Genomic DNA, 22,817 nt, shown 5'->3' with positions numbered 1-22,817 from the left:
AATGCCCGATCGGTGTATATATACACCAAATAACATAAAAATCAGATTTTTATGCATATTGCAAAATGGACTGACCCAGTTCTCAAGCTCAGCATACTGACTCAATCCGATTGCAACAGTGGCCAGCTCACTGGAAGGAAAGGAGATTGGTGAGTAACATCTAAAATTTAAGTTTGTTCTTTGCACAAAGCTATCAAATGTCTTCAGAAGACTTGGAATATAAAGCACACTATAATACAGAGAAGTTACCCACAATCTTAGCTCTGCTCAGCAAATATTATGACAAAAATCGTCTGCACACTGGCTAAGGTTAAACTCTGAGATTTAGTTCATGACTTAGAGGTTCAAAGCCAAGAGAGGAAAATACTGCCTGAGAGGATTGAAACATTCATCCTGAATGTTTACTATTTACTTCTCTCTAGTCCAGGATGTGCCTTATCTCTGGCTACAGCAAAGCAATGTGCATGTAGGTAAATTTTTCATGTGGTCTATGTGTGTCTGGGTTAGTGTGTGAATATGCAAACTCATCAATGTGTGCCACCAACACCTCTGCTCATGTGTGACGTCCTCTCTCTGCCCTCTCCTTGTGTTCTTGCTGGCAGGGTTGATTATGCCACTTGTCCTTTTAACCCTGCGGCTTTGAGTTAGTGTCATCCTGGGTCTCTCATTAGTCTCTTTTTCCCATTAAACATTCATGATCTGCGTTTCCATGTCAACAATGCACAAAGGTCACTGAAGAATGATAACTTGAGACGGTTATGGTTTTTGCATTGCACATAAACTGTCGGGCTAGCCTACTTTATTTCTCAAATAAAATCTCTGCCTTCCACCAGCTGCGGCTGCCTCTGTGAGCTTTCATAAACCAGGAAAAATCATTGGGATGCCACGTAGTAACTGGGCTCAGACTGTCAGAGGTGAACGAAATGCAATTTCTATAGGTAAAATGAAAATTGGATGGTTCCTTCCATCTCCCATATGTCAAGGATCCAATTTTAATATATTTTTGGTCTCCTAGAATGATTGTTTGCTTCCTGCGACTGCTCACAGTTCTCTACTGCTGCATGGCTGCAATTATCAATTACTCATTGACGCTGATGTCTCCTTTATCATTGTAATGTCTCTGCATGTTGTTTACACTTTCTATTACATTCACTTGGTACAAGCCAATGCTAATACTCTAATATGTACTGTTTTTTGGCAAACTCAACAGTCCTCTAATCTAATCCTGTCCAAATTAAAAAAAAGTCGTTGAATTATGAGAACAAATTCGTAATTTAACGAATTTGTTATCGTAATTTAACTAATTTGTTATCGCAATTTAACAACTTTTTTCTCATAATTTAATGTTTATTCTCAACATTTTATCTCAACTTTTTTCTCTAAATTTAACATTTTTCTCATAATTTAACGAATTTGTTCTCGTAATTTAACAACTTTTTTCTCGTAATTTAACGACTTTTTTCTCGTAATTTAATGACTTTATTCTCAACATTTTATCTCGACTTTTTTCTCGAAATTTAAACATTTTTCTCAAGATTTAACGAATTTGTTCTCATAATTTAACGACTTTTTTCTCGTAATTTAATGACTTTATTCTCAACATTTTATCTAGACTTTTTTCTCAAAATTTAACATTTTTCTCATAATTTAACGAATTTGTTCTCGTAATTTAACGACTTTTTTCTCGTAATTGAATGACTTTATTCTCAACATTTTATCTCAACTTTTTTCTTGAAATTTAACAAGTTTTTTTCTCGAAATTTAACGAGTTTTTTTCTCGTAATTTAACAAGTTTATTCTCAACATTTTATCTCGACTTTTTTCTCGAAATTTAACGAGTTTTTTCTCGAAATTTAACAAGTTTATTCTCAACATTTTATCTCAACTTTTTTCTCGAAATTTAACAACTTTAATCTCGAGATGGTTTTATTTTTTCATTATTGCTTGGCCCTAATCCTCTTCCGTAGATAACAGGTCATAAGAATTGTAACTCAAATATTGTTTAGACAACTAGTCCTGCCCTAGGGCTTAAGTTTAAGTTTTTCTTCTATTTTTTAAATTATTTTATTTTATTTTATTTCACCACATTACAATTAATAAAATGATTTTTAATAGTTTTTGGTTAACAATAACAAGTTAACAACACTAAGAGTCAGCCACTGTAATCCAAAAATATTTCAGCATTTTTAGTGAACAATTAAAAGAAAACTATTTAAAGACAGCAAAGTGTGTTAAAGCATTTGTTCACTTTAAAATGAAAATTACCCCAACCTTTACTCATCCTCAAGCCATCCTTGGTGTAAATGACTTTCTTCTTTCTGATGAACACAATCAGAGTTATAGTAATAAATATCCTGATGTGTTCAAGCTTTATAATGGCAGTGAACGGGACCAACAAGTATGAAGCTCAAGAAAGTGCATCCATCCATCCATCATAAACAGACTCCACACGGCTCCGGGGGGTTAATAAAGGCCTTCTGAAGTGAAGTGAAGCGATGCGTTTGTGTAAGAAAACTATCCATATTTAACAATTTATAAAGTAAAATATCTAACTTCCATCACACCGCCTTCCGTATTCAACTTACGAAGAAAGTGTAAAACTCTCACAGTTCAAAATGCTTACTCTACATCCCACACCTTCCGTATTCAAATTATGAAAAAAACATAACTTACGCAACATCAGTTATGCTTTTTTCGTAAGTTGAAGACGGAAGGCGGTCTGCCGGAAGTTATTGTCTTATCCAGTCAAAAAAATATAACCATGCACAACACCTTGAACAAATGCTTAGGATTTTGTTGATAATGTAATATATGCAACAGCAAAAGGGATTTATAAAAACAAGCATGACACATTAACCCTCATCTTCTGTGATGGCTAAAAACATGAACAGAAAAGCCTTTATTGGAAAATAAACCTAACTGCTTTTTCTTGTCTTCTCATCACTGGGCATGAATGACTGCAACAGGATTATACTAAACCAATGCCCCTTGTCCTGCTTGGATAGTCATCAAGACTCCTGAAGGCTAAAGATCCAATTAGCCTGAGCAGCACTACAGACACTGCTCCTATACCAACATCCCAGAGCCGTACATACAGCCAATTACACACCTGCCGGATAAGGATGGGCAATCATGCTGAAGTAGCTAGATTGTTTCTAACTTTTGGTGTTATGAAAATGAGGATCTCTCAAAGACACTCACTTTCGGCCAGTGGACTCAACAGCCACTGTTTCAAGGGCATCAATGACCCCCAGGGACATTCAGCCAGGAATTTGAATAATCCCGGCCGTCGAGTGCTGAATTTGGCCATTATAAAGCCATTAAAATGATAAAGGAAAGGAAAGTGACTTTTTTGCTTAGTGGCACACACATTTTCAAATGTTTTTGCTAGATGAAACCGACCAACAAAAACAAACAAACAAAAAAATCTCTGCTTTCCTGCAACATCCATCAGGACCAATGACCTTAAAATGAGAGCTGTTATTTGCTGCATCAAGTACTTCCTGTGTAGCTCATATCCACGGCAGCGGTGAAGAGCAGTTAAGGCTAATAAACCAATACTAGAGCTCTAAAAAGCTTTTAAATCGTATTCATTTGTCGTGTCTGTTATGCAACCACTCACAAATGACTGTTTCCAGAGGCAGCCACTGGGTATTTTAAATCACATAGCGTATTCAATGCTGTACTTCACTCTGTTCATTTTCACTGGGTTATTTCCCACAGGAGGCCACCAAGGGGTTTCAGGGTACTGCGGCAAACAAATAGAGGTCAAAGAAGACCCCACAGTAACTGTAGTAAAAATTCATCTGTTATGACTCGTGTCAAGCCTTGTGTTATCAGTGCTCTTAGTAGTCCCTGAGCTGAATTTCATTTTTTTTTTTTTACTAAAACTGCTTAAAAGGCATGCATAATAATGAGAAAAAAGAGAATATTTCCACGACTCTCATGTTTCACAATAAAAGCAGTGATGCTGCAAACTATTTTTCAGTAGTGTGACAATTCATTTGTTTTCAAATTAGTGCAGCTATTCTATTAAAAGGGTATTTGTTACAAGCCATATTGTGTTGTGCCACAAAACTAATTTTGTCACACAGTATGTAGCCTTAATTAATGATTAAGCACACTCAAATAAAGATCATCAGATCAGATGAGATGTTGAAAAGTCTGATTTGTTTTGAACCTGTTCATTCATACAGTTCAGTGATGAACCGGTTATAAACTATTCAGACATCATAGCTGACTCTCTCACTCTTTTTTTTTTTACATGAAAATTATTATAATGTTTATAATGTCTTTATATCTTCAATCCTTATAGCTGCATTTTGCAGAATATTTTTTAATCACTTTTGACTATACTTATGTGGTGTTTTTATTTTATTTTTTGTGAAAATGTATCTGTTTAATGCTGTTTATTTTTATCATCATATTGGTTATCAGCCAAAATTAGATTTTCTTTTTTAATTTATAAATATAATTGTTATTTTCACATTGGGGCTAATATTAAGATTGTAAATTCTACTTTTTCTATATAAATTCAAAAAGAACATTAAAGTCAATCATTTTTATTCAGTGGTTCTCAACGAGGGGACCTCAGTAAACGTCCAAGGGGGCTGCAGGATGACTTCAATTTATTTGAATTAATAAATGATTACTTAAAATAATCTAATTCTAATATAGATTAAAAAGAAAAACAAAATCAAGATGTTAACTGAAATCATATTCGTATTTTACCTAAATAACTACTGTTTCTATTTAAAAACATACAGTTATGGAATACATAAAATAAATTTTAGAATCAAATATTGAATTGTGGTTAATTAAAAAACCTCAAAAACTAGCAGCTTTGTCAAACACAGGAGAAATACCAGAATATCTTCATATATGGCATACAGTATATGGAGGCTGGCCTTCAAATATTGTGTTTGACAACAGGGTGCCTTTAAGTCAAAAAGGCTGAGATTCACGATTTTAAATGGTACAATGTGAATTTAGGCATCACAATATTATAATGTACAGTACAAAATGGATATTAATCTTCAGATTTACTAAAGATTACATATTATATTTACTAAAGATTACATTTCACTGTAAAGCTGCTTTGACACAATCTGCATTGTAAAAAGCACTATATAAAAATAGGTGACTTGACTTGACTATTAAATTATTAGTGCCACTATACATTAACTTTAAGTGGAAAGGGGGGGGGGGGGGTGGGGGGGTCTAATGCTATTTCATGCATTCTGACTTATTTACACTGTTAAAGAGCTGGATTCCAATAGTTTCAAAAAATTAGTTGGACGTATGATGGAGTATTTCTGTGCCAAATACACTACTTCAGAGTTCATGTGTGCTTATGTCTTTTATAAATCTGATAAAACTAAAGAGTCTTCGGAGATATGAAGATATGCTATACTTCTCTATAGGTACTCAAGATTAACATGAGACTGGGCGAAACTGTGTGTTATGTAACCTATAAGTCAGCTACAGATGACAGCAAAACTATTTCAAATGTATTTCAAATGGGAGGATGAGTGTGCACAATTAAATATCCAATATGGGCCAATATGAGCCACCACAATGGTACCACAAATGGAAACCTCCAGCCCTGAGCCTTAACCACTACACAACCACCCCAAACATGGTAAGACAGTAGGCAATGCTTTAACCGTATGTGTGTTGAAGAAGGTCAATAGAACCTCTTCCATCCTTGTCAAGTGGAGTGCTAACCTTCTCTCCTTTTAACGCCAGGGCATTGATGGAGCATCTGATTCGAAATGAAAATGATAATGGTGATGGTCAACATCTCTGACACCTCATGCCAATTAGAAGGCGAGAGTTTGTTATGTGTTGGGGGAGGTGACACAATCCTGTCACTCAATCCAGTAACCCCAGGCTTTGAGACTGTCACCCGTCTCCCTACACATCTCACCTCTGATGATCTGTCCAAACTGATCCCAGTCCAGTCCCCTGTGTCTGAGCTGTCTTGTTATCCGTCACAAGCTGCCTTGCCATCAGTGAACTCGCGTAAAGTGCAACACAACACGAACAGGTTTTTGCACTTGTGCTTTTAGCACTTTGTCTGGTGTTTGAAAAGGCTGACCTTGCTGAAACTATTATTTTAACTTTCCTTGATACAAAACAATAAATCTTTAGATTAAGATGATGTTTGAGTATCAACTTAATATATAGCTATTCAATTTGAAAGTCTATTCTCAGGTGACTCTTTAGAGTTCAGAAGTTGTTTAACTACACATCTTTTGAAACATTAAAGGGGACATATCATCAAAATCTGATTTTTTTCGTGTTTAAGTGTTATCGGGTCCCCCGATGCATTTACCAACCCAGAAAATGTGAAAAAGCACAACCCAGTAATTTTGTTTTGGCAAACCTTTCTCTGCAAGCATGTGAAAAAACAAGCCGCACAGATTTCACTCTTGGGACGTAGGAAGGGGATCTTGTTATAATATTACCATCACTTAATCTGCACCTTTCCACTCACGGCACTGTCATCAAGTGAAAACGGTGTATCAGTTCTAATGGCATGGCAAAAGTTAGAGCAAAGCATGCTAACTGTTCTGTCGTTGGCTGGACAGACAAGCACTAACCATTCAGAAACGTCCAGTTGCATTATAAAAGTTGTAACTTCTTCCTGAGTCTCTCCATCAGTGTCCGACTCGTTTTGAACAATGTAAGGCTGAATACCATTACTGAAAATTGTCATTTTGGCTGTGTATGAGCAACTAAAATGTGAGCTGTTAAAGTTATGCTCTCTTTTGGAAAGCGGACAGGGAGCAGCAGCTCATTTGCATTTAAATGGACACACACAAAAACGGCGTGTTTTTGCTCACATATTGACAAGCTATAATAAATAATCTGTGGAGTATTTGGAGCTGAAACTTCACAAACACATTTTGACACCAGACACTTATATTGCATCTTGTGAAAAGGGGCATAATAGGTCCCCTTTAAAAGGGTTATTTCACAAAAAATGTAAATAATGTCATTTATTTCTCACCCTCATGCCGTTCCACACCCGTAAGACCTTTGTTAATCTTCGGAATGCAAATTGAGATATTTTTGTTGAAATCCGATGGCTCCATGAGGTCTGCATAGGGAGCAATGGTACTAAAAGGTACTAAAAACATATTTAAATCTCTTCATGTGAGTACAGTGGTTCAATATTGATATAATAAAGTGATGAGAATATTTTTGGTGCGCCAAAAAAACCCAAAATAACGACTTATTTAGTGATGGCCGATTTCAAAACAATGCTTCAGGAAGCTTCGGAGCATAATGAATCAGCGTGTCGAATCATGATTCGGATCGCATGTCAAACCAACACGGTCAGCCATTCTGCTGAAATCACGTGACTTTGGCACTCCGAACCGCTGATTCGACACGATGATTCATTATGCTCTGAAGCTTCCTGAAGCAGTGTTTTGACATCGGCTATCACTATATAAGTTGTTATTTTGGGGGGTTTTTGGCGCACCAAAAATATTCTCGTTGCTTTATAATATTAATATTGAACACAGTACCCACATGAACTGATTTAAATATGTTTTTAGTACCTTTATGGATCTTGAGAGAGGAAATGTCATTGCTGGCTATGCAGGCCTCATGGAGCCATCGGATTTCCACAAAAATATCTCAATTTGCGTTCCGAAGATGAACGAAGGTCTTATGGGTGTGGAACGGCATGAGGGTGAGTAATAAATGACAGAATTTTCATTTTTGGGTGAACTAACCCTTTAAGCATTCCACCATATTTAAATTTACCACATCATAATAAATTGTGACATATATACCGTTCAAAAGTTTGGGGTCAGTAAGAAATTACTTTCCTTGAGCAAAAACATTCAATTGACCAAAAGTGAATGTAAAGACTTTTTAATATTGAAGAAATGTTCCTTGAGCAGCAAATCAGCATATTAGAATGATTTCTAAAAAATCATGTGACACTGATGGCAAATCTGAATTTTTAGCAGCAATTACTCCAGTTTTCACAGGAATACATGACATTCACATTGTAATAATATTTCACGATATTACTGTTTACGGTATTTTTGATCAAATAAATGCAGCCCAGGTGATCATAAGAGAATTTTATATTATACCCTGATGGTGTTTTTGGAGCTCTAGTCACCTATGATATTCCCATTCTTGTTCACTGTATGAAAAGCCAGCACAGCAGAGATTCTGCTAAAGTTTTCCTTTCATGAGCTATGAAAGAAAGTCAATACAGGTTTGGATTGACACAAGAGTGAGCAAATGACAGATTTTTTATTTTGAGGTGAAAGATTCCTTTAACATTGAAATTTATGAGAAACTAAACATTAATATTAAAACAGCTTAAACAAAGTGCTTATTTTCTATGAGCGTCTGATATGGTGGAAAGTCTTAACTGTACTCATTTGTTATATTGATCATATCTGATGCTGAACAAGGCAGGGCCATTAACTTTCCTCAGTTCTGAGAGCTTTTCCTGCATTGATTGTTCTGTGTGGGTCTCTGTGGGACTGACGCCACATGAAACACAACTCTGAAGGAGAGTCTGCTTGTCCAGATGCACACTAGAACAAAGATTAAACGAGATTGGGCTCCTCAGGGTCACCTACTGGCACTTCTTTTGGACCAGCACTCTTACACATGGATGAAGCTTGAATAAATATGAACTACATTGACTGATCATAACCATGAATATACTTGGGTGATGAAATCCATTTTTTCCCTTGACAAAGAAATTTCATACAAAACCTCAAAGACTTGTCCTATGCAGCATCTTAGATATGGATTTCCATTCAAACGTTTCTTAATGTTGAAAAGGCTATGTGCATTTCTTCAAGGTCCCCAAACCAGACTGCTCCAAATCAATGCAAATGACTCATTTCTGCCACTTCATGAAAATAGCAGAAAATCTCAAGGTATCACCTGCGCCCACTCACAGTTACGTTAATGTGATTATTCTTGTATTTATCATATGCATGCATCTTAAAGGAACACTTCACCCAAAATGAAAATTCTGTCATTATTTACTCAGCCTCACGTTGTTCCAAACCCATATGACTTTCTTTCTTCTGTGGAACACAAAGGAAGAACCCTTTAAGAATGTGTCATACATAGGCCTATTATAATCTATGTTTGTGGTTTGCAGCTACATACTGAGTTTGAGACATAACATTTTTAATCTCAGCCTAAGGCCTATTCAAGTACCACTCACAGTCAGTCCAAATATTATGCATTACATGGCAAGAGATGGCTGAAATCACCAGTTACATTCTGACCTCCTGTTGTTATGCAACCTCTGGGATTTATTATTCATGGGATTTACCAAAGTTTGTGGCAAATAGTTGAAAGTCTTTCTACTATTTCAGACAAAGCCACATGGGTTTATCCAGAGGTTCCATGTTGCCCTATCTGAATGTGCCCCATAATTTAATAAACCCATAAAGGATTAGCTCACTTTTAAATGAAAATTACCCCAAGATTTACTCACCCTCAAGCCATAGGTGTATATGACTTTCTTCTTTCTGATGAACACAATCAGAGTTATATTAATGAATATTGCATCCAAGATTTATAATGGCAGAGAACGGGAAACGATTATGAAGCTCAAGAAAATGCATCCATCCATTATAAACGCACTCCACATGGCTCTGGGGAATTAATAAAGGCCTTCTGAAGCGAAGCAATCCATTGTGTAAGAATTTTTTATATTTAACAAGTTCCCTTACGAAAAAGAAGTATACTTCAAGTTCATTTTATCAAATATGTATGTAAGTATACTTTATTAAGTATACTAGTATCAATGTACTATAAACTTGTAAGTGTCCAAATTTAATACTGCTTAGGACTAAATTGTCCCAACTTAAGTATACATTTATGTGTTCTATAAGTGTAACAGTAGTAAACTTTAAGTACACAACTAGTTCACAGCTACATTTCTCATTTGTACTGTATCTACTACAAGTGAACTTATAAGTATACTAGTGGTTTACTATTTTAATACTAGTAGTACATTTTTAGCATATAAAAGTACACTTTGAAATATACTCTCAGTAAACTACTAGTTTAATGCAAGTATACTTGTAAGTTTTCTTTAAGTGAACATAACATCACACTATTTTTGCACTTACTACCATGTTCCTATTTAGGTATTTTTTTTTATACTTGAAATATACCTTTAACTGTACTTTAACTCTTTCCATTTTAAAAACATTTTATTCTAGCTTCATGAATCCTTTTTTATCAACACTTAAATGTGGTTAAGTTTCCTTTAAAAAAAGAAAAAGAAAAAAAAAAGGAAACATTTTAACAAAAATCTGAGAAAATTGCATTTTTGTCAAATACTATGTCCGGATGGGATTCAGAACGATGACCAAACACAGGTGGAGTAGATCGAGTCCATAAACACCCCCAAAGCTTCATAGTCCTCATTCAGTAATGTTTGGCAGTTTTGATTTATATGCTGTTTAATGTTTGATGATCACGTTATATTACATTTGCGTGAGTAATCTATCGCTTGTTTCAGCTTCTTCTTCTCCTGCATTTTGATTCGGAGATTCTGTAATCTTTCAGAAGATGCGTAACAGCGCCCCCTACCATATAGCCTGAAAATTCAGTCAATGGTGAGGAAAGAGTGAAGTAAATTTGAATTAAATTCCTATGTACACTACCAGTGGACTAGCCTACACTAAAATTCAGATACTCAAAATTAGGAATATATCTGTTTTCTTTATAAATAAATATTTTCAAATTATGTACTTTTATACTATACTTTTATTAATTTACTTTTAAGTATATCTCGATCAAAAGACTGAGTCCCCCCCTGCGTTCCATTCGGAAGGGCTCATCCCTATGCCCTAATCCCTTCAAAGGGTTTACCCTCCAGAGTGAGAGCTTCGAAGGGATGAAGGGTGTAGGGGTCAAAAAAACTCTTCTTTTGGAACGCACTTCAGTGTCATCTTAACGAGACAATCAAGGAGAAGTAGACTGTGCAAGCTGCGCCCTTTGTTAAACGTTAGTTTATTTATTTATTTTAGGTTTATCGCACCATATTGTATATTGTCGGAACTGTGGATGAACCAGGCAAATTAATCATTCAGATGATTCTTTCAAAACATAATTCCAGAAACCCAAACTCAGAGAATCTAGTCCAGAGAATCCAGTCCGTCTACAGAAAAAAACCCTGCTAGGTACTTTTATGGCACCCATATTTCCTGACTGAAGGAGAGGTGAAAAATCAAATGGTCGAAAAGAAGATAAAGAGTCTTTGATCTCCAGATCAAAAGAGACAGAGACAATGCAGGCCTGTTTCTCTAAGTGACCTAACTTTACAGAAAAACCCACAAAGACTGTTCTACAACTAAAACTGCATCATATTGTTCCAAACAATTTGAAATGGACTTATCAAACATCTTTTAACTGCATAAATTTTATATCATGTCTACACATGCTACATGTGACCAGTTATGTTTTAGAACACCCACAACTCATATAACTGTGTAACTATTGAATGGTTGAATGAAAGTATTTCGTATCTGATATGATTTTAAATCTCTTTTCCTCAAAGGACAGACCAGCAGCTCATTCAAGCCATCCAATTTTCACTAAATTTTAGTTTCTTTCACTTAACTTTCTTTTTGTTTAGAGTCTTGTGTTCTAAGTTTGCCGCAAAGTTTAACCAACGACTTTTGCTGCCTCAACTTTAACTCCAGCCACGACAAAAGATTTCCTTTCATTTTGCCAGCACGCTCAAACGTGATTGGTTTTTACATAACCACCATCCAGACCTGAAAAGATTCTGCAGCAAATCATCGACTCGGAAAACCCTTCTCTCCACGCCAACAAGGAGTTTCCCATTTAAAGTCGACTCGACAAGCAAGTACCTCCAGATTCTAAAGCTGAACTGGTGCATTTAAATTAATGATTCATGGTTCGTTCAGGTCAGGTCTTTTGAAGTGCATATTTTGCTAGAAATCCTGCTCATCATTTCATCCTCTCTCTTAAAACTTTCTCTCTCATTTCCTTTCTTTCTGCAATGTGTATGAATGTTTGTGTGTGTGTGCGTTTGTGTCAGATTAGTTTAGAATAAATAAAGTCTCTTGTAGTTTTTAAAAGAAAGTGTCTTGTATTATGTGCTTGTAAAATTTAATGTCTTAAACTGTCGATCTTAAAAATTAACTGAGCTATTAATTAGTGTTTTCACGATAGTTGGATTTTCACATCAGCTACAAGAGCTTATTACGATCCGAGCAGATGAACGCTGGAGGATTCAGTTGCTCTGTCAAACTAAACTAAATGACTCTTTATAATTCCCTATAAATTATTTAATTTGAGCTTGTAACATACATCGACTCGATGCAACCTGGACACATCATCAGTGATGTTACCTGGGGTCACTGAGTGTTTCAGGTCTTTCAAGCATCATACACTCTCACCCAGGCGACCCAGCTGGGGTTGATCAGGCCCCAGCTTGTGTCCAGGTAGCCCTACCCCACCCATGGTTCTCCTCTCCTTATCCACAGCCACCTTGAGGCAACTTATGCTGCCTCCGTGACCTCCTTGATGGCCCTTCGCTTACTGGCTCCTATGATGCCCAGGATGTTATAGGCCCTGCAGAGAGACTGGCCAGCATACCTATGATGCCCAGGATGTTATAGGCCCTGCAGAGAGACTGTCCAGCAAACCCTCTGCATCCCACCTTGATGGGCTCGCCACCCATTGTTCTGGTACTCCTCCACTAGCTCAGCATATTTTGCCCTCTTCCTCTTATTGGCCTCCTCGATACGGTCCTCCCAGGGTACAGTGAGTTCCAAGAGAATGATCTGCTTGGACGTCTCTGAGATGAGTAGCATGTCAGGCCGCAATGCTGAGGTGGGGACAGCTTCTGGGAATTTCAGTTGCTTCCCCAGATCAACTTTCAACTCCCAGTCTCATGCTGTTGCTAGCAGGCCAGATAAGGTGGTCCTGGCAGCTAATGGTGGCTTCTCCCCAGCCCGGACGAAAGCAATGGTGTTCTTCACTGGGCGGAGGTGCTTACAGTGGCCAATTCCACAGCTGATGGTATTCGGTATGGCCTTCAGAACTTGGTCATGGCGCCAACGGTAGCGACCCTCGCCCAGGGCCTTCGGACAGCAGCTGAAGATGTGCTCCAGGGTTCCCCTCTTTAGGCAGAGGCTGCAGGCTGATGCAGGTGACTCCACCAATCCCCAGCTGAACAGGTTGGATGGGCTCGGTAGTACATCGTATACAGCCTGGATCAGGAACCGTATGCGATGGGGGTCTGCTTTCCACAGCTCTGCCCATGAGACTCTACGGTCCACTGCATGCTCCCATCTTGTCCAGGCTCCCTGCTGCCGCATTCCAACCATCCTGCTGACCTGCTCCTCCTCTACTGCTACCCGCACCTCTTGCTGCACCAGTAATCTCCTGTCCTTCCCCTGTGCCTTGTTGTAACGAGATGTTGTGCCGTTACCCAGGCCAGCTCTTCCATGAGTCACTGCTCCTATCAGTGCCCTGTGCCATAGCCGTGACTCAGCCACATCCACCGCCTCTGCTGCCCTCCACTTCCGCCCTGTCCTCACCTCGATCCCAGCAGACCTTCGGGTCTTGTGACTCTCTGTATTGCATGCAACACCTCCCTGGCACGGCCTACCTTGAACTCCTCATTCAGACTGCTGATGGGGAGCTTCAGCTTGTTGTTCTGGCCATACAGAGTGATGCTGCTCAGGCTTCGAGGTAGGCCCAGCCAGTTCCGTAGAAACCTGATAATTTTGGTCCTACAGATGGATGCACTTTCTTGAGCTTCATACTCGTTGTTTCCCATTCACTGTCATTATGAAACTTAGATGAGTCAGGATATTTATTAATAAAACTCTGATTTTGTTCATCAGAAAGAAGAAAGTCATATACACCTATGATGGCTTGAGGGTGAGTAAATATTGGGGTAAATTTCATTTTAAAGTGAACTAATACTTAAACTGTGATTGTCCGCTTATGGGTAGATAGGCCTTTTTTTTTCTAAGTTGGCAGTTCTTGGAAAGAATAAGCTGCACAACAGATTTGTATGCCAATAGTCAAAAGAAAGTTTGCTGACTTGCTGACATATTCAATTAAATCAGCCATCTCTGTCTATATTTTTTGACATTTGTGAGATTTTCTGTCTTCACTGCATTGTTTTCTTATTTCAGTTGCATGACTCCCATGATAGTTTTAAGATGGCCTCAGAGGAACAGAATGGGCTGTTTAATTTTTTAAATGTGTGCTCTGGAATTTGTCGACGATAATCTAATCTTGGTCAGAAAATGTTTCTGTGTGGTTCTGCCTGCCTTTCCTGCATGTTTTAAAAGGATTTCCATTAGCTTCAGGTGAAACGCTCCCAAAATATGTATGACTGAAACCACACTTTTTCAGAGAAAACAGAAACTAGAGCTTGGATGCAAATATTTAGTTGAAAGTCAGGGAATATGTAGCCGGATTGGAGACAGATATGCTTCTACATCAAGGACAGGTCTCACAGGCAAAGCCTAATCCATGGCCTTTTTTGATCTATATTTTTAAACTAGTGCACAAACACAGTTGTTGGAATAACATGATGGCGAAACAGAGCCACTGAGACTTCCATGTCTTACATTCTGAATCAGTATTACATGGTAGGCTTACTAAAGACAGACACTTCTGAAAGCCATTTTCACTGATGAAATTGTTAGAAAGGCTTGATGTGATGTTCTTTGACACCTCTTTGTTGAGATGATAAATGACAAGATATGCAAATGAGGACTGGCTTTCAGTAAACATCCTTGCTTCCAAAGGGATTTGTGAGAAAGATAAGGTGTGGGATGACATTATCTGATTTTTCCAGATGATTTGCTATCAAAAAAACTGAATCCTTTTCATGCATTTGCTCGTTATTGCACAATTTTTAAACCCAACAGATTCCTCATTAATACATTCAGATTTCATTCTCATTAATAATCACAATTCCGATTCTGATATATGCAATATGTAATGTAAGAACCACATAATTGAATATTCAAGAACCACAACTAAGAAAAACCACAAAGCAACTTAAATCAAATGTGTGCATGAAAATAGTACTTTTTCAACAGTTAAACAATTACAACTTAGGTTCAATATGCCTTTGTAAAGGTAAAAATCAATTTCAGGGAGAAAATATTATCCCTTTATAACAAAAAAGTTTGTTTCCGACACTGTCCATGACCTTCATATACTTATTTCAGCAAAATCTTCCTCCTCCTCTCCCCAAATGACTCCTGTCACACTTCTGACCGTGCAGCACCTAACCTGCTATTTCTCAATTGCATTTTCCCCATCTCTTTTAAGACACCTTCCCGGCAGACTGAAACGCTGATCCATCCTGTCTACAGCCCCACTGGCCTTTGCAAACAGCCATCTATCTCCTGAAAGCTGTATGTACACTCTGCCTGCCAACAGTAATACATTACTACCAGTCACTGAGGTGAGTTTCCTGGAGTCCATGCATCAATACCCTGATGGCAGGCACCATCACAGGACTGTTGTTCCGGAGAAGGGCAGTCTTCCAATCCCAATAGTTTATAGATGGCTGCAGCCTTGGATGGACTACAGAAAGGGGCATCAGAGCTCAGCATCACTCACTAGATCCCAGCAAAGATGTTGTGTAATACGGGCCATGAAGCAAGCAGGCAGTCATGACAAATACTTTCTGTTTTTAGTAAAAAAGGATTTGGGGAGTGAACCTGAAAACCCCCCAAAAACCATCAAACACTGATGGAGAGGAGATTTACTGGGATCAAATCAGACATGACAAAGAAGGAAGAATCTTGATCAAAAAGTGTCCATCTATAGTTGAATACACATTATAATATCTTAGAGTCAAAATACAAGGATGAAAAAACAAAATAGATAGCAATACAAATGGCAACCAAGCCAGAGAAGTCAAGTTCAAGCAGTTCAAGTAGTGCTATGTTGGGATTGAAACTCTGACATAAGCTGTTCCAAAAGACTATCAAATCTTACACTTATGAAGCTGTGGTTTCATGTTTTGTTTTGTTTTGTCCATGGTCATGTCTTATCTTGCCTAAGCCACCAAATTGAGACAGGACTGCGAATGGTGTCCCCTCAAAATAAGGCACATGAACTTTCTGTCTACAAACACATTTTTTGGATGCTTCGTTACACTTTGATATGTACAATATGAATGTATGGACAGCTTCTAAAATGTAAAACTTTTAAATATATACTGGAGATATAATTATGGCCTATAACTGATAAATGTCTTATACAAAATTCTATTCCATTTTGTTTAAATAAATTAAAGGTGCCCAAGAATGCTTTTTCACAAGATGTAATATAAGTCTAAGGTGTCTCCTGAATGTGTCTGTGAAGTTTAAGCTCAAAATACCCCATAGATTTTTTTTTGGATTTTTTTTACCCCATTTGCCTATTTTGGGGCATCATTAACTATACACTGATTTTTTTCAGTCGCCGCCCCTTTAAATCGCGTGCCCCCTGCCTCACGAGCTCTCTACTATATTACAGCGCATTTACAAAGTTCACACAGCTAATATAACCCTCAAATGGATCTTTACAAGATGTTCGTCATGCATGCTGTATGCATGCTTCGAATTATGTGAGTAAAGTATTTATTTTGATGTTTACGTTTGATTCTCTATGAGTTTGAGGCTATGCTCTGTGGCTAAAGCTAACATTACACACTGTTGGAGAGATTTATAAAGAATGAAGTTGTGTTTATGAATTATACAGACTGCAAGTGTTTAAAAATGAAAATAGCGACGCTCTCTTGTCTCCGTGAATACAGTAATAAACGATGGTAACTTTAACCTAATTTAACAGTACATTAGCAACATGCTAACGAAACATTTAGAAAGACAGTTTACAAATATCACTAAAAATATCATGTTATCATGGATCATGTCAGTTATTATTGCTCCATCTGCCATTTTTCGCTGTTGTTCTTGCTTGCTTACCTTGTCTGTGCACAGATCCAGACGTTAATACTGCCTTTCCTTGTCTAATGCTTGAACATGGGCTGGCATATATGCAAATATTGGGGGCGTACACCCCGACTGTTACGTAACAGTCGGTGTTATGTTGAGATTCGCCTGTTCTTCAGAGGTCTTTTAAACAAATGAGATTTACATAAGAAAGAGGAAGCAATGGGGTTTGAAACTTAATGTATGTCTTTTCCATGTACTGAACTCTTGTTATTCAACTATGCCAAGATAAATTCAATTTTTCATTCAAGGGCACCTTTAAAGGTAAAACTAAAAACCTCAAACTTTTAGTGACTCAGCTAAATCTTAATTATTGGTAAAACTTTATCTAAAGACCATTTAAATGGCAAATTTACAAATCAAATGGAGAAAATCAAACTTTTAATTTATAGTTTACTAGTTTTTGCATGGTGGACTTAGTATGACAAGTGTGAATCACATTGTTGATGGTGTAACATTAAAGGGTTAATTCACCCAAAAATGAAATTTCTGTCATTAATTACTCACCCTCATATTGTTCCACACCTTCATAGACTTCGTTCATCTTCGTGCAGTGCAGGCTTCCTTGTTTACGTCCGAACGCCGACTCATTATTGGCCGATTCCTTCGTCAGCATCACATGCATGCTTCATGCTTCGGCCAATACTGAGTCGGCGTTTGGACGTAAACAAGGAAGCCTGCACTGAGTTACTACATCAATGTACGTATTACAACAGTTCAAATAGTTGAATAAAGTCATTATTTTTGTTTTGGTTTTGCGCACAAAAAGTATTTTCGTCGCTTCATAACATTAAGGTTGAACCACTGTAGTCACATTGGCTATTTTACCAATGTTTTTACTACCTTTCTCCACCTCAAAAGGTGCAATGGCATTGCAGCCTATGTGTGGTTCAGATACCTCTCGGATTTCATCAAAAATATCTTAATCCATGTTCTGAAGATGAACGAAGGTCTCACAGTAATTATTGACAGAAATTTCATTTTTGTGTGAACTAACCCTTTAACAATCTCATTTCTTATAAATCAAATAAATCTATGAACCCTATAAACCTAAACAGATGATTGATAATGTTTTGTACATCTAAAAAAAAAATGTACATACATAATAAAGTTGACTTTTTAGAAGGGGTCTATACATTGATATTGTACGTTTGACTGTCTAGTGCAAGTATGTCTTCTAGATACACTCTATTTAAACCCTGCAAATACTAATTGAATTACACTGGGGAAAACAGACAGAAGCAAACTATTCTGATTATGTTTAGCTGCACTAGCTTCCATAATCTGGGGTACGGACTGAAAACTTCTAACTATTTTTATCTATACAGTAACAGACACAGGCATCAAAGCATGGCTGCCTTAACATAGACGTTGCTCACCGTTTAGCCAAACTGAGACTGACTTGCTGCAGAAGCAGGTTGGAGGAGATAAAACAGCAATGCTAAGGAAGAGAGGGGCGGCGAAGATGCTGACTGACTGACAGCAAGAGAAGAAAAAGATATGAGAGAGAGAAAGAGAACACAAGGAGGTAGCGAGAGAAACAGTGAGAGGAAGCGCCTCAGGATATTGCCTGAAACTTTCATTAGTCAAAGCGTTTTTTTTTCCCCAATAATAAACGCCTGCTTCATCATAATTGAGTCATGTGCTTTGGAGATCTTAATTAGAGCTGCTGGGAAGGAAACAGCAGCCAAGAGACTTTTCTGACCCTCTGACCATGTAAAGAGCTGTGAGATGATAAGCCCTCTATTCACTTCCACTCTCGTTTATTTCATTTGTTCCACAATTTCTATCTCGTTCTGCTTAACGTCTCACAATTCTTCCTTCTCCATATTTCTTTTGCTTTACTCTAATCATAAGACTACAGCAAACTGCCTCCCCTACTTGAATTCCTTCTTTGAACCATTGCAGCAATTCTCAGCTGGTTTTGCTTCAGGACCTAGATTATATTGTGAACATCAAGGCAACTCAACCCTGTACCACAATAAAAAACTGAAATGTATTAATATATTAATTTACTAATAGTAATTTATTAATAAACTCAAACAAGTTGTCTTTATAGTTTAAGGTGGTTTTGGGGTTGAATTTCAATAGTTTCATGCTCCTGGAAGCTATTAATTCAATGTGGTGGTCAGAGCAAATATATTATCCCAAGTTCTATACAATTTTGTCCACATAAAAAACTAAAATCAAGCATTTTAAATTTGGGTATCACAAAATTATAATTTGTACAGTATGATTAGTAAGATTTGCTAAAGATTCCATTTAACAGTGTTCTAAAATTATTAGCGTTTTTAATATTATCTTCAAATGAACATAATATACAGCAAAGATAACCTAAAGAAAAAAACAGGGGAAATTAGCATATCCACTATTGGCCAATACAAAGCTTTAATACAGCTTCTACCAAGCAACAGATGAATTTGTGCCAAACATACCAACATTCAGCTTTTGATGTCAACAACAATACATATGTGTTTTCAAATCCCTTTAAAATTGTGTTCTCCCTTGGCAGGTTTAATTTTATTATAATGAACTATAGTGCAAATGCTCTGTTCATTTGAATAAGGGTAAACGCTGCAATCAGAAGCCTGGTGTGCACCAAACAAGCAGACCAAGACCCACCATTTCAGGGGTTCTTGGCCCGTTTACAAATAAACTGGTAAAGTCTGACTGAAATATGAACACAACTCAACACCAAAGACATCTAAACATACCAAAAACAGGATGTGATGTCAAAACGTAAGCCTAAAAAGGACAGAATGCTCAAGGACAGCTGTTTTTTCTCGTCATAAGAGCGATGTTGCCCATTACATTTGGTACAGGTGTCTGAACAGCCATCTCCTTTGTGTGTGCAATGGAGGAACTACTTTACACATTGTATATGCTCTTTGTGAGATCTCAGCTGGTAAAAATACCATCAGATATGTACGCACCTATATCAAGCACATTTAGCCCAGCACACGGCATTGTTTTGGATGTTCTGTAAATTCCATCATAAAATCTGCCTTTTGTTTTGTATCTTCAGGTACATGTTAAAAATGACAGTGTGAACACTAAGTGAACCAGGATTAAATGGGGATTAAATTTTCTTTTTGGTCTGGACAAAAGAACCTATCTAAAAATGTGAACACACCCTTAAAACTTGACAAGCTTATTTAATTTGCAATTCTAACTATGCCTGATTTAATTAGTTGAATGTTATTGTTTGCATTTACCATTGTTATGTTCCTGCAATCAAAACAGCCCTTTGACCCAATTTGGGTCATGACCCACTACTGGCTTACAGCACCTCTCTCTTTCTCACCATCTGTTTTTCCTTCTCTGACAGACAGAGGGTGCTTTCTTTACTGCCCGGCACTGACAGCTCTGAGGAATGTTACGTGGCTGCTGCCACCCCCTGGAGCTCACCTGTCCAATTCAAGGTTGGATAAACAGTCATGACCTTACCGCACATATCACAACTCCTCAGGGATGGTGTCCTGTACCACACATCCATTTACTTGCAACCTAAATTTCACTGTATTTTAAGTATCTAGCATGAAGGCCTGTTTATTTAGAACTGTACCATGTAACATATCTAATCATGGTCATTCCCATTTGCAATTATCTGAGATAACCGCAGTTTAAATTTCAATCACATTTTGTCAAAGATAGTCAAAGGTCTTCCTTCATATGATGAAATAAAGTTTTGTGGATGTAATCAGACTGCAATGTATTATATTATATTTAGGGATGCACCGATATGAAAATTTCATCCGATACCGATAATTCTTTATATTTAAAAGCCGATAATCGATATATTGGCCGATAAATCAAAAATCAAAATTTGTACATAATTCTTGAGAGATTACATAAAAGTATCACCATTAAAAGCCATGTCCCAAGCACACGATTGTAATGTTCTCATTATAATATTATGTAGCCTATATGACAGACTTGTGCTGTACATGTTGTACTTAACTGTATTTTCCTTTTTTGAAGTGATTTCAATCATATTTCAAGCAATTCAAAACCATAATGGCGGACAGTGCGCATCTGAAGTGTCTCAGCTGAAGGACCAATAATGCATTTTTAATCTGCATTAATATATCGTCCAAAATTTCTTATCGGACCGATAACCATAACATTAAAAATGAACATATATCGGGCGATACCGATATGGTGGCCGATATACCATGCATCCCTAATTATATTATATTATATTAATTTTCACAGCATTAAAGTAAATCATATAGGCCTATTTTATTATAATATTCATTATTATATAATATTCAATTCCAAGAAATAAAGTAATGTATTACGCTTAAGTGCTTCCCACAGGTTTGAAATATACTTGCGGTGGTAGCCGGGTGAAAAATCCTCCTATTACCCATGGCACAAAAATGGTCTACTACATGTGACAAACAAACAATGTGTGATTTTCAACAGCATTTTTATTCATTGAAATTAATTTTAATTAAATAACATATTACATTTAATTACATACTAATATTATGCATTATTATGCATTGTAAATTATGCAAAATTACAGCATTTAAATGGTTCACATTTTCCTATGTTCTCCTTGCTGTCATATAGTGTCTCTCTCAGTGAATGGGACACAGATTTTACAAGTAAAATTTATAAAATGAATAATATATGTGTCAAATAATGTTCTTAGTCTTTTCTTTCTGTGGGGGAGACTACAATAATTTACTATGAATTAAATGGAAATCAAATTAAATACAATTTATAGTGTAGCCAAAATACCAATAATGCCCAAAAGAAAAAGAAAAAACTTAGCGTGTGACTTTTAATTATAAACAAGCCCGAAATACACCGGGACTCTTATTTTGAAAAGTCTGTACTATTGCAGGCTGATCCTTCAGATTCTTACAATCGTCTAAAACATTTTATATAAAGGCCATAAAGTAGACATTGTAATAATTCATCAACGTGAGTTCATTAGCAATCGCTTGGCATAAATGTGTGCTTTTCATTGATTGAGAATCACTTTGAAGCAGTCTGAAGCTCTGTTGCGCGAGCTTGTAGAATGCGCAACAGCGCCCCCTTGTGACTTTGCAAAATGCAGTGCCCGTTTGAATGTTAGCGGGAGTAAACAGTTCTGACGCACACATAACGAGCAGGTATGAAACGACTAGTTAATCGATCGCGGATGGTTTCATTATCTTGCGCGGATATAAAAGTATAAGAGGATAAAAATAATAAAAGCAAAAACGTGTCTCCGAATATACTTGGGCGGCCGTTATTATACGTGGGCGGCCCGCCCAAGTAAAGTCTATGTGTGGGAAGCACTTAGCCTACACTGTAAGTGACATGAACCAAACAAAATTAAATTCTTAATTGTACGCAAATTAATAGCCAGCACAAAATTTATGATCGTGACAGGCCACGTTAACAATAAAACTATCACAAATATTGTTAGTTTCAGTCAAGTGAGGTCTGGTAGTAAAAATCCACACACATGCACACAAACATGAATGGATGAAGCTTTAAAAAAATCAGTCACTATGTCCTTTTTTAAATAAACTACAAGGTTGTAAGAGAGATTTTAAGGTAGAAATCTTGCAATATTTCTTAAGTCTAATGTGTTTGATGAAGGATTTACACTAAAATACGTTCTATCCTGTGCAACTTTTTTTTTAATGTAAAAAAAAAATCATCAAATGTCTCTTCAAAAGTACTATGCAAGAGATCCATGATCAGCCAAATTACTAGTAAAAGAGAAGTTTTATAGCCATTTGTTTTTCTCTGCAGGGCAAAAAGAAAAATGAAATGCACTATTACACGAATGTATCT

General features: G+C 36.9%; 1 long non-coding RNA gene and 1 other non-coding gene across 9 annotated transcripts in view; both read right to left on the bottom strand.

Annotated features, from left to right (window-relative positions):
* Positions 1 to 22,817, bottom strand: part of LOC125277153 — a 72,830-nt gene that overhangs the window by 44,537 nt on the left and 5,476 nt on the right. The gene's annotated exons all lie outside the window — the stretch shown is intronic.
* Positions 5,635 to 5,745, bottom strand: LOC125277686. The gene has a single exon (XR_007186970.1). It is a non-coding gene; the product is annotated as a U6atac minor spliceosomal RNA (small nuclear RNA).

The sequence above is a fragment of the Megalobrama amblycephala genome, linkage group LG10, assembly GCF_018812025.1.
Source record: "Megalobrama amblycephala isolate DHTTF-2021 linkage group LG10, ASM1881202v1, whole genome shotgun sequence".
NCBI lineage: Eukaryota > Metazoa > Chordata > Actinopteri > Cypriniformes > Xenocyprididae > Megalobrama > Megalobrama amblycephala.
The sequence above is the reverse complement of the archived record's forward strand: the minus strand, read 5'-3'. Positions and strand labels throughout refer to the sequence as shown.